Consider the following 18,497-nt stretch of genomic DNA (forward strand, 5'->3'; position numbering starts at 1 on the left):
TTCCAAGAAAACTATAATTGTGAAATCATAACACTCTTTTTTAATATCTCTACTGGAGATATCCTTAAAAGCACAAAATGGATGCATTATTTTCATCTCTGATATTTGAAAAAAGTGGGATGTAATCACAGCCTCTACTACACAGCACAACTTGGGTGGTACTGAGCACAAGGAACCAGACACAACAGAACAGATGTTGAGTGACTGCACTTAAATGGCATGTGGTCTTAGAAGTCTCTCTGGGGTTTTGACTGAAACAAGAGGCGTTTCTATAGTTATGCAAATGATCTCTTTCTTGATCTGGGTGCAGTTTCATTGTGTTAACTTTGTGAAAATAATTTATGCTGTATGCACATTTAATATCTATGAGCATATATGTGTTGCACATCAATGTAAAATGTGGTAAATAAAAATTTGGTAGAATTTAAAATATTTTCATAGCATTCACATACGTACCCATTTTTAAAAGCTTGAAATAACTAACAGGAAAAGAACTAATACATTGATCAAGTCTTTCCCTTAAATCTCTGCAGTGTGATATATCTATGGCTCTCTCATTTTTTTCCATTTACTTTTTTCACTTAGTCTCCCCTAGGGTAATCAATAATAATATAAAACTAAAGAAAAACTTTATTTGTAAAGTGCATTATTTAAAACATTAGTTCCTAATTCTTTTTTTTTTTTTTTAAACATCTTTATTGAAGTATAATTGCCTTACAATGGTGTGTTAGCTTCTGCTTTATAACAAAGTGAATCAGTTATACATATACAATATGTTCCCATTTCTCTTCCCTCTTGCATCTCCCTCCCTCCCACCCTCCCCATCCCACCCCTCTAGGTGGTCACAAAGCACCGAGCTGATCTCCCCGTGCTATGCGGCTGCTTCCCACTAGCTATCTATTTTACATTTGGTAGTGTATATATGTCCATGACACTCTCTCACCCTGTCACATCTCACCCCACCCCCTCCCCATTTCCTAAAGTCCATTCTCTAGTAGGTCTGTGTCTTTATTCCCGTCTTGCCACTAGGTTCTTCATGGCCTTTTTTTTTTTTTTTCCCTTAGATTCCGTATATATGTGTTAGCATACTGTATTTGTTTTTCTCTTTCTGACTTACTTCACTCTGTATGACAGACTCTAACTCCACCCACCTCATTACAAATACCTCCATTTCATTTCTTTTTATGGCTGAGTAATATTCCATTGTATATATGTGCCACATCTTCTTTATCCATTCATCTGTCGATGGGCATTTAGGTTGCTTCCATGTCCTGGCTATTGTAAATAGAGCTGCAATGAACATTTTGGTACATGACTCTTTTTGACCTATGGTTTTCTCAGGGTATATGCCCAGCAGTGGGATTGCTGGGTCGTATGGTAGTTCTATTTGTAGTTTTGTAAGGAACCTCCATACTGTTCTCCATAGTGGCTGCATCAATTTACATTCCCACCAACAGTGCAAGAGTGTTCCCTTTCCTCCACACCCTCTCCAGCATTTATTGTTTCTAGATTTTTTGATGATGGCCATTCTGACCGGTGTGAGATGATATCTCATTGTAGTTTTGATTTGCATTTCTCTAATGATTAATGATGTTGAGCATTCTTTCATGTGTCTGTAGGCCATCTGTATATCTTCTTTGGAGAAATGTCTATTTAGGTCTTCTGCCCATTTTTGGATTGGGTTGTTGGTTTTTTTGTTATTGAGCTGCATGAGCTGCTTGTAAATCTTGGAGATTAATCCTTTGTCAGTTGCTTCATTTGCAAATATTTTCTCCCATTCTGAGGGTTGTCTTTTGGTCTTGTTTATGGTTTCCTTTGCTGTGCAAAAGCTTTTAAGTTTCATTAGGTCCCATTTGTTTATTTGTGTTCTTATTTCCATTTCTCTGGGAGCTGGGTCAAAAAGAATCTTGCGGTGATGTATGTCATAGAGTGTTCTGCCTATGTTTTCCTCTAAGAGTTTGATAGTGTCTGCCCTTACACTTAGGTCTTTAATCCATTTTGAGTTTATTTTTGTGCATGGTGTCAGGGAGTGTTCTAATTTCATACTTTTACATGTAGCTGTCCAATTTTCCCAGCACCACTTATTGAAGAGGCTGTCTTTTCTCCACTGTATATGCTTGCCTCCTTTATCAAAGATAAGGTGACCATATGTGTGTGGGTTTATCTCTGGGCTTTCTATCCTGTTCCATTGATCTATATTTCTGTTTTTGTGCCAGTACCAAACTGTCTTGATTACTGAAGCTTTGTAATATAGTCTGAAGTCAGGGAGCCTGATTCCCCCAGCTCCATTTTTCGTTCTCAAGATTGCTTTGGCTATTCGGGGTCTTTTGTGTTTCCATACAAATTGTGAAATTTTTTGTTCTAGTTCTGTGAAAAATGCCAGTGGTAGTTTGATAGGGATTGCATTGAATCTGTAGATTGCTTTGGGTAGTAGAGTCATCCTAATTCTTAATTAAAAGCAGATTCATTAATATTTTCCTTTGCTTTAATTGGTTTTCCTTTTATGGTCTTGATCTAAACTTTGAAAAGTAGGATATAAGGGAACAGAGTATAAAGAGAAAAAATAGAATTACTTTTTTTTTAATTGTCTTATGATGTAACATATAAAACAGGAATGAGGCTGAAGCTTAAAGTTGAACATTTATCTTTGCTTGTAAAATGTATTATTTTATTGGTCTTTTTCATTATTGTCACTTTCAAGGTCTAGATACTTAGTTTCATTGAATACATTGAATTTGGTGCACATAATTTAAAAAACGTCAGAAAACATTTTTGAACTGAATTTTACCACATTAAGTTGTTTTTAGCTTTCAGTATTTAAAAAAAACAAAATCTCAATTAGTTGCTCAAATTTAAAAGTCAAGAGATTTCACATAAATTCCTGGATTTGTTTGTTTTTTTAATAAAATATCTGAACCGCTGTTGACACAATTTCAAAATTTGTTTAACCTGAATTGTGTATGTTTTCCCTAAGTTGTAGTTTTGGTCTCTAGTCCATTATCACCCTCACTCCATGCATCAGTACTTATTTTGATTAGCCCAATATTTTCTTTTACTCATTTATATTGCCTCCCTACCTCCAAGCATTTGATGTGTAATGTCATAGACTATATAGATAATCATAGTCCTCCGCTGGGGGTTGCATAACAAAATGACACAGACTAGGTGGCTTAAACAACAGAAATTTATTTTCTCAAAGTTCTGGAGGCTAGAAGTCCATAACCAAGGTGCCATCAAATTCAGTTTTCAGTGAGATTTCTCTTCCTGTCTTGCAGGAAGCTGTTTTCCTTCTGTCTCCTCACACAGCCTTTCCTCTGTGCATGAGGAGAAAGATGTGTGGTGACGCTTCCTTTAATAAGGACACCAGTTCTATTGGGTCAGGGCCCCACTCTTACGGCCTCATTTATCCTTAATTACCTTGATAAAGGCCCCATCTCCAAAGGCAGTCACATTGGGGATTGGGGCTTCAACATAAGAATTTGGGTGGGGGAATTCAGTCTATAATGACAATATCATTTACATTCTGTTATTCATAACATGTTTTCATAACAAAACTGATCCTCAGTGACAGTCCTTTCAGCATAGTTTTCCCAGTAATCTCTTTGTGTAGTATATTTAATGTTCACTAGTATTTTTACCCTAAATTTTTTAGGCATCTCTTAGTTCAAGGAATATTATTGTGTTATTCTATGTCCAGATACTATTCTATGAGTTGAAAAATTTCATGAATAAAAAAGGTGAAAGAAAAAATTCCTGCTTTCAGAGATCTTCCATTCTAGTGAGGAGGTGAGGCACAATGAATAAAATAAATAAGAAAATACATAACAAGTTAAAAAGTAGTAAATACTATGGAAAAATATAGATGGCTGATAGGATAAAGAATAACGATGATGGAGTTACAGTGTGCAATTTAAAACAGAGTAGCTGATTAGATGGTTCCACCCATCTTTGGAAAGTTGTCATTAAAGGGAATTGGAAGAAGTGAGGGACTGAATCAAGTGGTCAAAACTGTCTTTGCCTTGATAATTTTATTGAACCAATATGTGTCTGGGTATAAAATTATTTGGTCACACTTTTTAAAGGATATCTGCAGATGTTCTTCTATTGTATTCTACTGTGGATTTTTTCAATGGAAAAGTTTGATGATAGTCTCATTTTTCTCCCCCACATTTCAGTGAAAGTTTATTTTGACTCATTTCCCTGAGAATTATGTTTTTACTTGTGAAATCCATGGACTTTTAAAAAAAATTACAGAATACAATGTACTATTTTAAAACATACTAATGTATATTTTATTTAAATTTGGGTAATTAAAATATATTTAATTTTTTTTTATTTTATTGTTTTAGTTATGTTTTGCTTAATTTACTCATTCTATTTTTCAGTATCCCTGCTTCTGTTTAAAGAAGTATTTATTAGCCTGGTGCAATTTATAATTTTACTTTCATTTGTGTAACGACTATATTGTTTACGTCTTCTTCTTGGAGCTCTTCTAGTTTACATTTCATTTCCTTTGCTTTGGCCAAGGCTTTTGTTACATGAGCTGTTGTAACTCTGCTTTGTATTCTTGCCTCATAGAAGCAACTGTGTGTGTGCATATGAGGGGCAAAATGTGTAGGTATGTTTATCTTTATATTTATGGAGAATTACTTGGCCGTGATTTTCTCAGGCTCCGTGGAATTATTTTTCTAGTGATTTTCTTTGCTCCCAAATGTTTGCATATATTTCTGCTTTTTTTCGGTTATTATGTATTTGTCAATTCTGTGCTGCTTTTTTCCCCCAGGAGAGTTACTTATAAAATGTTTATGTTAGGTGCCTATAGCAGTAGTTGGGAGCTGTGCAAGATACTCAGAATCATGTAGGACATTTTCCAAGGAGGAGAAGGTTTGAGTGTGTGTCCAATTTTACCTTTTAAACTCCTCAGCCAGGAATTCAGAGAGATAAGGGACTTTAAATAAAAAAGTACCTCTTATTGTCTTAACAACTAACACTCAGATCACTTTCTGAAAATATTACTTGGTTAAGATATTCTTTATTGAACTCTGACTCCTATAGTCTTTTGAGCTAAAAATATTAATTTTCCTCAGAGGCAAACAAAGGATTTTGCTTTGTACTCCTGTGAATGCCAGTTAATTTTGAGATATCTGCCTTAGATTTTGCCATCTGTAGCCATGGGCCTTTCTCTATTCTTCTTCGTGAATTTACTTTTGTATTTATTGCTTTTGGAATTCTTTCTATCTTTTTTATAGTTTTGATATTTATCTGTCAGTTTCTCTATTTTTCTCCCCATTTTTTGCCAAACATGAAATTTTTTTTGTTTCTTGTTGCCTGCTGCTTTTGGGTAATATTTTTTTAAAAGAGGAGGTGAGCGTGGAATGCAACCTCTGATTTCAGTTGGTTTTTTCAATATTTCTTACCCATTGTTTTACTATACTTTCTCCATGTGTCTTTGGGTGAAAGAATTTTGTTCACTATCTGTTTCTTCTGTAGAGGTTCATTATAACAGTATTCTCTAAATGTTGTCATATAGTAGTATATTTATGTGTTGCCTTTATATCTGAATAAAAGGTTGACAGGATTTTGAAATCCTGAATCTTGATTCTTTTCCCCTGAGGACATTGTAGACCTTACTCCAGTATCTCTATACAGTGCAAGTCACTGTAAAGATATTTTCCCTAGATTATTACTGTGTCCTATTCAAGAGCATAACTTTTAATAGATTATGTCCTATTTTAACCACGATACACTTGATAGCCCAGAAGAATTTATATGCACAGTCACATGTGGGATAAGTATAGAAAGCAAAGTTGTAGAGAATCTATTCCTAATAACAAAATTCCAAAAATTAACTCCAAAAGTTATCATATTTTATACTATATTATTAATACTAATGGTGTTATATGTATGTTTTGCAGGAATTTTGCAAGCCTGTTATAAGCAAGACATTATTAAAAATTAAGAAACAAAATTAAATTATATTAATAACAAAAATAAGTACTCAAATCCCATCACACCTGAGTACTTAACCACATTTACTATTATCTATGCTCTTAAAGTTGTGTCTATTGTCTGTGTTGTGGGAATACTATAACTACTATGCCTCTCTACCTCACTGTACACTCAGTAGTATCATATCGATAGCTTGATCAGTCACAGTGGCAGTATTTGCCCCATGAAAATAAGCAAAAACTACAAAACAAGGCTTGTTTTATTTTGTTGTTTTTGTGTAGACATAGGTAAGTGATGGGGAATATGTTAATAATGTAGATGAAACCTAACTGTGTGTTGTATCTATAGCCTACATTGTGGAAAGCACAGACCATTGAGGAAATAATCTTCTAGTATACAGAATAGGTTATTTAGTTCAGGAAAGAAGTCATACACATCACTGACAGATGAGTGAAGTTTCTACGTACTTGGAGCTGAAGCTGAAAGAGGTTTGAGCTTAATGAGTATAATTTGTACAATCTTGAGAGATTTATAGTAGATCACATACCAGTTTTAATGGCAAGAACTTCACTGGGAGAGGAATTTATGGATTGGATAGCAATCCCGTTTGTCATGGATAAACTGCAACTATAGGTTGACTAAGAATACAAGAGCTCAGCAAAAACCTAAGAGACTTCTTGTTAGAATCAATTAGCTATTTACAGTAAAGTATAGGACATTTTATTATTTCTAATAATCCTTTTTATTAGTACAAGTTTTAATACATTTACCTATGTGTATACATAGACACATTTTTTCCAGAGAGCCAGTTATAAAACACCACTGTCAACATCATAACAAGATCCCTAGGTAATTCACACATATCAAACTTTGTAAAATGCTGTGGCAATGACCATTACATAGAATCATTTGGTATAACCCCTCCAGAAATCCCTAAATACACTTCTCATTTGTTGCATGGTTAGGCTAGGTGAGCTCGGTGATTCACATGGGAATATGAACATGAGAGTTTCTTCTCTTAACTTTGAAGAATTTCAGAAAATTCCAAAAGAAAAAGGAAACATTTTCTTGACTGCCTCAATGTATCACACTGATAAGCTGAATGTCATTTAGTTTCTTTCTCCATTCACTAATCCACCAACCAAATTGTGCTTCTTAAGGTCTTTCAAAAAATAGAGATGGTCCATATTTCATTTAATGGTTGCTCCCATTGTTAAAAAAGAAGAGTGTTCATAAGAACTAATGAATGTATTTATCAAGAAGACCATGTTCTTTACTCAGGGGTTCTTATTTTCTCAGTTTAGATGAGCAAAGGAGGCAAGATGATATATTCTATTAGCAAATAATGCCAAGGACTTGAATGTGAGAAACCTGTTAGCTTCTCTGACCAAAAATTTACAAAGGCTTGAAAACTAATCTCTTGATTTGTGTGATGCTTAAAACATTTCATTTATACTAGGAGTAACAAATTGATGAAATAAAAAAGAGAAACTGCTTTATTGATATTTCCTTTAGCTGTAAATATCTTAGAGTCTACATAGTCAAATATTAATAGCATAGCAAATATGAATACAACATTGTCTTCTCTGGAGGGCACCAATTCAAACAGATTATCACACTCTTTACACACCCCCCCCAAAAAAAAATTCTGAAAAGACAATCTACATAAATTTGAAAACACATTCACTGTAGGACTGTGGATGTTTTCTATGAAATAAACATTGACTTAAAAACTAACAGATAAAACAGCAGCTTTTATGTTTGTTGTTTACTGCTTACTATATTATACTAGAGAGTGCTCAGGTCTTTATGTGTAAAACATACTTTCACAGATTGTGAGGATCAAATAAAAGTCATTTCTCTAATTATACATCTGATTAAGTATCTTCAACATCTGTATTAAGCATTATACTCTTCCATAATTGATTGATTAATAAATTCCAAGCAAAGACAAACATTTTTCATGGAGTTCCGAAACTTGTGAGTTTTCCAACCTCCTACCCATCTATACTCCCTCTCCTTTATCACCATGTAGATACCTGGTATTTAACTAAGGTAAAATAAAAATCAAGCATGTTATGGCAAATAACATGTTTTTCTATTCAGTGGGACTGCAGTATATAAACAGGAGAAATCCTAATATCCAAACACTGAGATCATGCAGCTAGAAAGAATAATTAATAGGATTATTAACAAATATAGACTGTTTATACCTTTCCATTGTCTAATATATTTTCTGCTCAAATCACAGTAAGAAAGTTTCTCTTTTTACAAGACGATATGAAATATAGTACTTATCACTGGTGAAACAATATAGAGCAAAAAAGCTTTAAATCCACTTTAGAACATCAAGACAAACCAGGTATAAAATATCTACTCTGCACATACCTACAGAGCAAAACCTAATACCTGAGATGAAGCAATTTTACAAAGAATACTGAAAAAAAAGCAAAACTATTTTAATCAAATATAGATAGTAATGTTTTTATTTAAAAGCTGAAATATAAGCAATCATAGAAATACATATAGAAATTTCTCTGTAATTTTCATAACACAAGTATATGAGATTGTGGGAGACACAAGCATAAGTTTAAAAACCTCATAGAATATAGGGTGGAAGATGGTTACAACTTGGCCAATGCAAGGAGAAAGAATTTCCAACCTAATGCCTAATATTGTTGTGATCAAGTTTTTCATCACTTCTTTAGTAAGGAGTAACCATGTCCATAAAATGAAATATATTTGTAAAACTTTTGCAGCCTGTTTTAATCAAATTTACTTCTACATAATTCTCATTCTGTGGTATGAGTTCAATCATACACAAAGAATGTCTTAATCCTTCATAAAAAAATCCCTTCATGGGTTCTTAAAGCATGTATTATTTAAATTGGTGGTAATTATGGATTCAAGAATGGAAAAACAAATTAGGTAAACAGAGCCTTTCACAGAATGTTTCTTTTATAAGACTTATTTTGGGGTGGTTTGATACATATAATTTTGGTGAAACAGTCTGTTTCACTTTTCAGCTTTTATATGTACATGCTTAAGAGGGACATATTCTATAAATTCATTTTAAAATAATGGAAAAAAATGTAAAACCATGCAAACAATGTAAACTCTTAAAATATAAACTGTTAAAACACAAACACGCACACAGAAGTATATGGCAAAAGCTTTGTATTACTAATTATAAAGTGTTTTTTTAAAACATCAAATACATCAAATACATCTGTTTTCTCATACAGTTGAAAAAATGTGTATTTGAACATATTTTTCCAAATTGTATGTTTTTTAAAACTTGCTGCATAGACCACTATTTACTTACACTTAAAAGATCAAATTGATATTCTGGTGGCTGCTGAATATCGAAGTGAAGCAGAAAACAAAATTCCATCAACTAAGGTTTTAAAAATATGGAGTACTTTCTATTGATGAGAGGATATTAATATTTCTATATTCTTTATTCCATTCTTTGTATCTTTAGGAAGTTATATTGATCACATTTTCCAGTTGTGTTTAATCTCCATTAATCTTTTTATATAGAAACTTCTAAAACTGCTGAGTTGAAATGCCTGAATTTATATTTCATCCGCTGGTTTTATTGAAATTTCAAGAAACAAAGGCTCACTTTACAATGCAGAAAGATATTGGTTGGAAAAGTTGGGATGACTTATTCCAAGACAAGACTTCACAGAGGAGCATATTTGGACTTTATTGGCGATGTTGGCACACTCAAAATTTATTCATTTCGTAGATTTCTGTGTTCACTTTAAGCAAGATTTCAAGGTTGAACGATAAAGACAGAATGCAGTCTAGGATTTTACTATGAGAAATATTACTATGTGGGAAAGAATATTCACATTAACATGACTAGTACCTTTTCTGCCTCTGGGAAGATTTACACAGGTGTTAGAACGTAATATAGAGGTTGCTCTGTTAAGGAATCCGAATAAGAGTCTGTATAATCTGATGAATAAATTATTGATGCTGTACAACATAGTATCTATATTTAACAATATGGTATTGTGCACTTCAGAATCTAAGAGGGTATATCTTTTAGGTGTTTTTGCCACACACACACACATGAAACACAAGGAAACTCTGGGAGGTGTTGAATATGTCTATTACATTGATTCTGGTGATGGTATCATGGATGTCCATGGATAGATTAATGGATATATATATACACACATTCAACCATAAAATAGAATGAAGTTTCGCCATTTAGGACAACGTGGATGGACCTAGAGGGTATTATGGTAAGTGAAATAAGTCAGACAGAAAAAGACAAATACCATATGATTATACCTATATGTTAAATCTAAAACAAACAAACATAACAAAACAGAAACAGTCATAGATACACAGAACAAGCAGGTGGTTTGTCAGAGGGGAGGGGGTCAAGGGGATTAGTAATATAGGTGAGAGAAATTAAGAGCACATTTGAGTTACAAAATAAATTAGTCATGGAGATAAAATGTACAGCATGGGGAATATAGTTGATAATAATGTAATATCTTTGTATGATGACAGATGGCAACTAGACTTATTCTGGTGACCAGGATCTAACATAGTGTCATTGGTCAATTATACATCAGAGGACAAACAAACAAATGATATCATAGAAAAAGAGATCAGATTTGTGGTTTCCAAAGGTGGGGAGTGGGGGAAGTGAGAATTGGATGAAGGTGGTCAAAGGTACAAACATCCAGTTACAAGATATATAAATACTAGGGATGTAATGTCCAACGTGATAAATATAATGAACACTGCTGTATGTTATATATGAAAGTTGTTAAGAGAGTAAATTCTAAGGGTTCTCATCACAAGGGAAAGAAAATTTTCTTTTATTTTGTATCTATATGACATGATGGATGGTAATAATCACTCCATAATATATATAAGGTGAATCATTATGCTGTACACCTTGAACTTATACAGTGCTGTATGTCAATTATATCTCAGTAAAACTGGACAAGTAATAAATAAACTAATTAATTAATTAATTTTAAAAAGGTTTTCTCCAATTATGGGAACAATTTTCTACACATGTCTAACAAATCAAGTTTGTTAAATATTCTCTTCAAATGTTAATTATTGTTGATTTGCTCACTTCCTGATGTATCATTTGCTGAGAAATATATATTAAGATTTTCAACTAGGATTATGAGTTTTCTATTTCTCTTTATAGTTCTTTAAATTTTTGTGGTAAGTATTTTTAATCTTTCTACACTAGAAATGGTATACCTGCCATTTTATGGTATGGTATATCTGCTCAATTTTATTAGGTGTTTAGGACTAAAAAATGCTTAGAATATATGTTTTGTGTGTGTATTCCTGCCAAATTGAATATTTTGTAGTTACTTAGTAACTCTGCTTATCTCTATTAAAGGTTTAGATATGTTTTGTCTGATATCATTGCAATTACATCAGCATTATATTGCTTAGCATTTACAAAGTGTATGTTTAATAAATGCCTTGACTTCCAGCCTTTCTGTGTCCTTATATTTCAGGAATGTCTTTTATAAACATCATGTAGCTGGAGATTTATAATCCATTCTGACATTCTTTGTCCCAAAACTACAAGTTTTAGTCCTTTATAAATAGTTGGACTTATTTTTATCATTTCATTATGTACTTCCTTCTCCCAGTTTAGGTATGAATGGTTTCTAACACTCTGGAAATTCTGAAAATTTCTTTTTGGAGAGGTATTTTTACTGTTGATGAACCACCTTTAATTATTATATAAAAGACTATTAACTATCCTACTTTTGCTTGAGCCCAGTCTCACGAATTATGTTATTTTCTAGGATTAAGAAATTATTCATAAACATATTTATTTGCTTGATTTTATTTTAATCACCTCATTATTTTTTCATTGTCTGTAATAGCTGTAGTATTTTTTTCTTTCTAATTTCTGTTATTAGTTATTTGTGTTTCTCATTGTCTTTTCTGATCAATCTTTCAATTTTTTTTGCTTTAAAAAATCTGATTCTAGTTTTCTTAATCTTGTACAATGTATATATGTTCATTTTTAGTTATTTTTGTTTTAATTATTATTATTCTTTAATTTTTCAATTTTCCATTTATTGATGATTTTTTTTACCTTCTTCAAATAATCATTACTACATCATTTTTGTAAGTACTTCAGCTGCGTTCAACACATTATAATATGTTTACTATAGCACCATATATTTAATATACAATGCTATTATTAGTTAAAACATCCTAGTTTTTATTGCTATTTATTGATCCATATGTTATTACAATCATTTCTTATTTTCCAAAAGTATGAGGTATTTCTAGTTATTATTTTGTTATTGATATTTAGCTTATTTACATCTGGATTAGAGAATTCTTTATGGTCAGTTCTTTCAAAAGTTTAGAAACTTAAGTTAAATATTCTTAAGGTAAACACTATGTTGTTTGCTTATAAAGAATCTTTATTCTTCCATTGAGATTAGCGTTATTTACATGGCCACTGAGCCAATTTTTTTTCATTATATTCTTAAAATCTTTTCTGTCCTTACATATCTAAGATCTCTCTTTCTGTCTCTTTGTCCCTCCGTCTATTTCTGTCTCTCTCTTCATGATGAAGCAACAATTTGTAGTAATCTGTTTTATTTGATATTAATTTAGCTTTCTCAAATTTTTTTGTTTTAGTTTGAATTTGAAAGCCATACTTTTAAATTTATCCTTAGAATGTTCTTATAATGCATCTTTTATAATGGATTATAATTCCATTCTTCCCCAATTCAGTTTGACAAGCCTTGTCTTGTAATTAGATAATGTTAACATAATGACACTTATCTTAGGAATTCAATTTATCATTCAATTTTGTCCTTTCTTTTTTTTTGCCTTAGTCTGCATTTATTTTCTTATTCCAGTCCTTGTTTTCCTATTACTATTTTGGAAATTACATCCACTTTTAATTATTTTATGGCTGTCAATGAATTACATTATTGATTATATTCTCCAAATGTACTATTAATAAAACATTAGCTCTCCATATGAATATAAGCATCTCAGTGCAGTTTAGTTTCTCTTCCTAAAGTATGCACATTATTTTTTTATAAATTGATTTTAATATATAATCAATTATGTTTTCTACTTCTTTTTAAAGGCCTTGCTTCTGAGACCATACATCTGAGAAAATTTTAGTTCTGCCTGAAGTACTTTAAATACTTTAATAAGTGTGTATTCATGGTCAACTCTCTCAATTTTGTTTTCTTTTTCTCTTCTTCCTTCTCCCTCTGCTGTCCTCCTCCTTTTCCTTCTTGTTTCTTGTGCTCATTCTCATTCTTATTTTTCTTCTATTTGGACTGAACTTGTCTTTATTTTAAAAAATATTTTGTCTGGATATAGTGGTCATTTTTCTTTTTGAAATTAATGTCATTCTATACTCTTCTGTCATTGTTACTGTTGAGAATTTAGCTGTACACATAATTTCCAGTCTTTTTAAGGTAATCTGTCTTTTCTTCCACATCTGATTACTTTAAAAATCTCCTCCTATTCCTTGTTTTTCTGCAGTTTTGCTGTAATGTTTTTAAGTTATCTTATTTTATATTAATTTGAATTTATGTCTTTGTCATGTAAAAAATGTCAGCCAGTATATCTACAAGTATTGCTGCTCACTCATTAATATCTTCTATTTCATTTTGTGAGTTTAATTAGTCTTATAATAAATATATTTTTCTGTCTTTTATTATTTCTTGCCCTCTCTTACTACATTCCAGGTTATATTTAATCATCTGTTTCACTAATACTTTATTTAGCTGTATCTAATCTGCTGTTAAACATGTAAAGTAAGTTTATAATTGTTGTTATTTGCATTTTATTTCTAGAGATTGTCCAAATATTATGTGTCATTATTGATAGTTTCTTATTCCTTCAAATCATACATTTCAAACTTAAACTTTAATTTTTTTTTTTATTTATGGCTGTGTTGGGTCTTCGTTTCTGTGCGAGGGCTTTCTCTAGTTGCGGCAAGTGGGGGCCACTCTTCATCGCGGTGCGCGGGCCTCTCACTATCACGGCCTCTCTTGTTGCGGAGCACAGGCTCCAGACGCGCAGGCTCAGTAGTTGTGGCTCACGAGCCCAGTTTCTCCGCGGCATGTGGGATCTTCCCAGACCAGGGCTCGAACCGATGTCCCCTGCATTGGCAGGCAGATTCTCAACCACTGCGCCACCAGGGAAGCCCTGAACTTTAGTTTTTTAAGCATAGTAAGTCTAATTGTTTTATACTCTGTAATGAATGGTATCAGAAGTGTTACAGATATTCTGTTGTTTGTTTTTGTGATGGTTTACTTTAACTTACACTCTTATATGTCAGGTTATCTTTAACAATGTATTAGTTATTATGAAATATTTTTTAGAAATAATATGAATCCTAACATGTATATACTTTCATTCATAGAATATTTGCTTTTGCTCCTCTTAGAAAATTAGGATTATTTGAATCTAAGTTCAAATTTTAAGGTAACATGGGCCATGCTCTGATGGGAATATGTGGGGAAAATTCCTCAAAACAGCTGTTTTGCATCTGGTCTATCTGTCTCTGAGTTTGTAGAACTTTATGCTCTCATTTCAGTTTTGAAGGAGAGTGCTTTATTATATTTCCATACCTTGAAAGGTTCTATAATTTGTTTTCTAATCCCCTTGCATTGATGAGGCTATCAAAATGAATTTAAAGTTGTCAGTAATGGCAAATGCATTGAAAGCAAAAGTTGTAAATGCTTCATTCAAGTATCTGTGTTTATTTTATCTCATCTTTGGCTAAATATTCCCTTAATATCTTTTCATCTTCATAGTATGTTCAATTTTTTTAAACAAATTTTTTAAGCATTTTTACATTTCATTAGAGAGGTTTTTTTTTTCCTGAATAATGTAGCTCCTTTTTACTGGAAACCAGAAATTTCATAGCATCTTTATTCTGACCTTTTCCTCCCTTTTCTTAAATTTAATGCTTTCTGTAATCTTATTAAGAATAAATATTTCATTTTAGAATCTCCATTTTGGGGAGAACCAGTTTATGTGCTCATATGGAAGGACTTTTTTGATTTCTCAGATTGAACATCTTCTAAAATATACATATATACATTAGGATTAGATTTGGTTTCTTAAGTTTGGAAACCCCAAATTACAGTGTCAAAACCCACATAAAGATTTATTTTATATTAAGTGGTAAAAATTCTGGATATTGATAGTCTAGAGATGTGATGATGCTGAGGATATTAAGACATGGGCTTTTTTTTTTTTTTGATGCTGTAAATAATGCCACATAACATTTGTTCATTTCAGGATATAAAGTTTCTGGAGTTCCTGCTATCATGTGGGTTTTTAAAAATAAAATGTAACAAACATGGGAATAGAAAAATGCCAGTAGTAATCTCTATTCTCATATCTTTCATTCCATAAACACAGGCTTAAACACCTAGTCACATGGATGGGACAACTGTGGGAGATATTACAAAACATAGTTGTTTACTGGGTTCAGTGTAACCCTCAATAATACAGGGCTTCTGTTAGAAAAGAGGAAAGGAAGACTGGAGGTTGGATAGGTGACTGGTCATCTCTGCTACCAATGGTCTAATGAAATTTGCTAAATTGATCTCAGGTATGGTGAAAAGACTTCTCCACTTTGAAATATATTACTTATTAATACTTTTTATACAAAATATTGAGAACTATTATTTACAGAAAGATTTTCATGAATAATTAGAGATACCTATTAATCAATGTTGGTTGTCAGTGAGTTATTAAAATTCCCACTACTGAGCACATTCATGCACTAACAATTACAGATTAAAAAATTGCAACATTAGAAAGTGATGTTTAAGGCCAGAATCTTATAATTTTTCTGGTTTCCCACTAAATGCTTCAATTTGAAACGTCTTGCCTTGACAGGTGGTGAGTAAAATTTCATTAGAAACAAGTCAGATGCTTCACCTCTGCATTATTCTGATCTGAACCCTCTCTTTTCCATTAATGATAACATTTCCAAAATGCATCATGGAGTCTTGACAATTTAAAAGGCATTATGTGAGAAGACATCATTCTGCAACTGAAAAAGCATAACTGTTGTCTTGACTGTGGTGACATTCTCATCAATGAGGTAATGGTCTGAGTCACCAAAGAAGTTGTTCTTCCTGTTTGTATCATTTATACTCACTTTAAAAAAAATCAGTGAGACTCAGAAACATCTTAAAAGTATTATCTGTCTCTTCAACTTCTCTATATTTGTCTTTGATCTAGTAATGCATCTTAAATGAACATTAAGTGAGGTATAAAAAATAAATCCACTCAGTAATTGCAACTCAGAGAAAATAATGAAGAATTCAGCAGAACTGATCTAACATTTTGATGAAGTCATTTTAAAAAATCTTTTATGTCTTTTTTCTCTCAGTTTTATTGAGATATAATCGACATATAACATTTTATAAGTTTCAGGTGTACAACATAATGATTTGATATGTATTTATTGCAAAATCATTACCACAGTTTGTTTAGTTAACATCACCACCTCACATAGTTAAAATTATTTTCTCTTGTGATGAGAACTATTATCTTAGCAACTTTCACATATACAGTACATTATTATTAACAATAGTCTCCATGCTGTGTATAAATCCACATAACTTATTTATCTTATAACTGGAAGTTTGTAACTTTTGAACACCTTTGCCCACTATCCCTACTCCCCACTCCTTGTCTCTAGCAAACACCTATGTGTTTTCTTCCTAAGAGCTTGTATTTTTTTAAATTCCACATATAAGTGAGATCATATGGGATTTGTCTTTCTCTGTCTGACTTATTTTACTTCACATAATGCCCTCAGGGTTTATACATGTTGTGGCCACTGGCAGGGTTTCCTTCTTGTTTTCTATGGCTGAATAATATTCCATTGTGTATGTGTGGTACGTATGTTACATTTTCTTTATCTACTCATCCATGATGGACACCCACATTGTTTCCATGTCTTGACTAGTAGTGAACATGGGAGTACAGATATCTCTTCAACATAGTGATTTAATTTCCTTTAGATATATACCTAGAAGTAGAATTGTTGGATCATATGGTAGTTCTAATTTTTTGAGGAAACTCCATATTGTTTTTCATAATGGCTGCACTAATTTACATGCCCACCAACATTGTTCAAGAGTACCCTTTTTTCCACATTCTTAGCAACACTTGCTATCTCTTGTCTTTTTGATAATAACCATTCTAAAATATGTGAGGTAATAACTCATTGTGGGTTTGATTTGCATTCTCCTAATGATTAGTGATGTTGAACACCTTTTCATGTTCCTGTTGACCTTTGAGTATCTTCTTTATAAAAATATCTATTCAGGTTTTTTGCCCATTTTAAAATTGGATTATTTGTTTGCTTGTTTGTTTTTGCTGTGAATTGTTTGAGTTTCTTGCATATTTTGAATATTTCCTTACCAGATACGCATTTTGCAAATATTTTCTCCCATTCCGTGTGTTGCCTTTTCATTTTTTAATCATTTCTTTTGCTATGCAGAGAAGTCATGTTTTCTATATGCGAGGTGTTAAAACATTAAGACATGTTAAAACTCCCCTAAAATAAAAACTATAATCCAGGTTTGGTGATTGCAATTTCTAAGCCTCACAAACTGGAAAATGCTATCAGTTATTGACGTCTCATTGAAAATAATAAAATGAAGTAATTTAATAACAGGAGATATGAGGCAGTATCCAAACAAATAAATGAGACTAGGCCAGTACTACAGGTAGTAATGCTACTTTTGGGGGAAGGCTAAAATCAGAACTATAGGTATGCGTTCAAGAAGCCACAAGAAGATGAGAAAGCAATGAGATAGCTCTCAAGCCTTTTGACTGCCATATTAACTTTGAATTGACAATCTATGAATGTGTATCTTGCTTTGGATTTGTGATCTTCAAGGAAATCGTGGAAGATGGCACATATTTGATTCAATGTACCTGGATAGCTCAAGATTATTTTTTCAAAAAACACGTTATTCCTCTGAATTTAACAGGCCCACAGTTGGGTCTAGTTATTCTGATAACTGCTATATCAGTTTGGTTTTATTTGCTTTATGAAAGAGACTCTTTCAAAAAGGAAAAATTAAAGAAATTTAAAAAAATTTAAAAACTTGTGCAACTTTAGCTTTTCTCTTGAGTAAAGGATTGATTTCCAGTGATAATTCCTGTGTAACTATGAATCCTACACAGCAAGCATGTGGTCTCTGTATCTGACCTCAACGAGGCTAAATAATTTTGGCTGTGTAAGATGACCAGGCATTATGAACTCTGCTATATACAGTCCTTGCAGTCAATGTCTCTATGTGTAATATCCTAGTCTAGTGAATGAAAAAAGTGAACATCAAAAATATTAAGTACCTTAATTATGGTCACGCGGCTGGTAATTGTCAGAATCTGGACTTGAACATAGTCTGAATGACTCTAGAGTTCATACTGCTATACTAGATTAAAAAAATAAAAAGTTGTTTAGTGCCCAAATATCATTTGCTTTAATTATCATTATCATAATTATGGTCAAAACC

Source organism: Eschrichtius robustus, chromosome 6 (genome assembly GCF_028021215.1).
Source record: "Eschrichtius robustus isolate mEscRob2 chromosome 6, mEscRob2.pri, whole genome shotgun sequence".
Classification (NCBI taxonomy): domain Eukaryota; kingdom Metazoa; phylum Chordata; class Mammalia; order Artiodactyla; family Eschrichtiidae; genus Eschrichtius; species Eschrichtius robustus.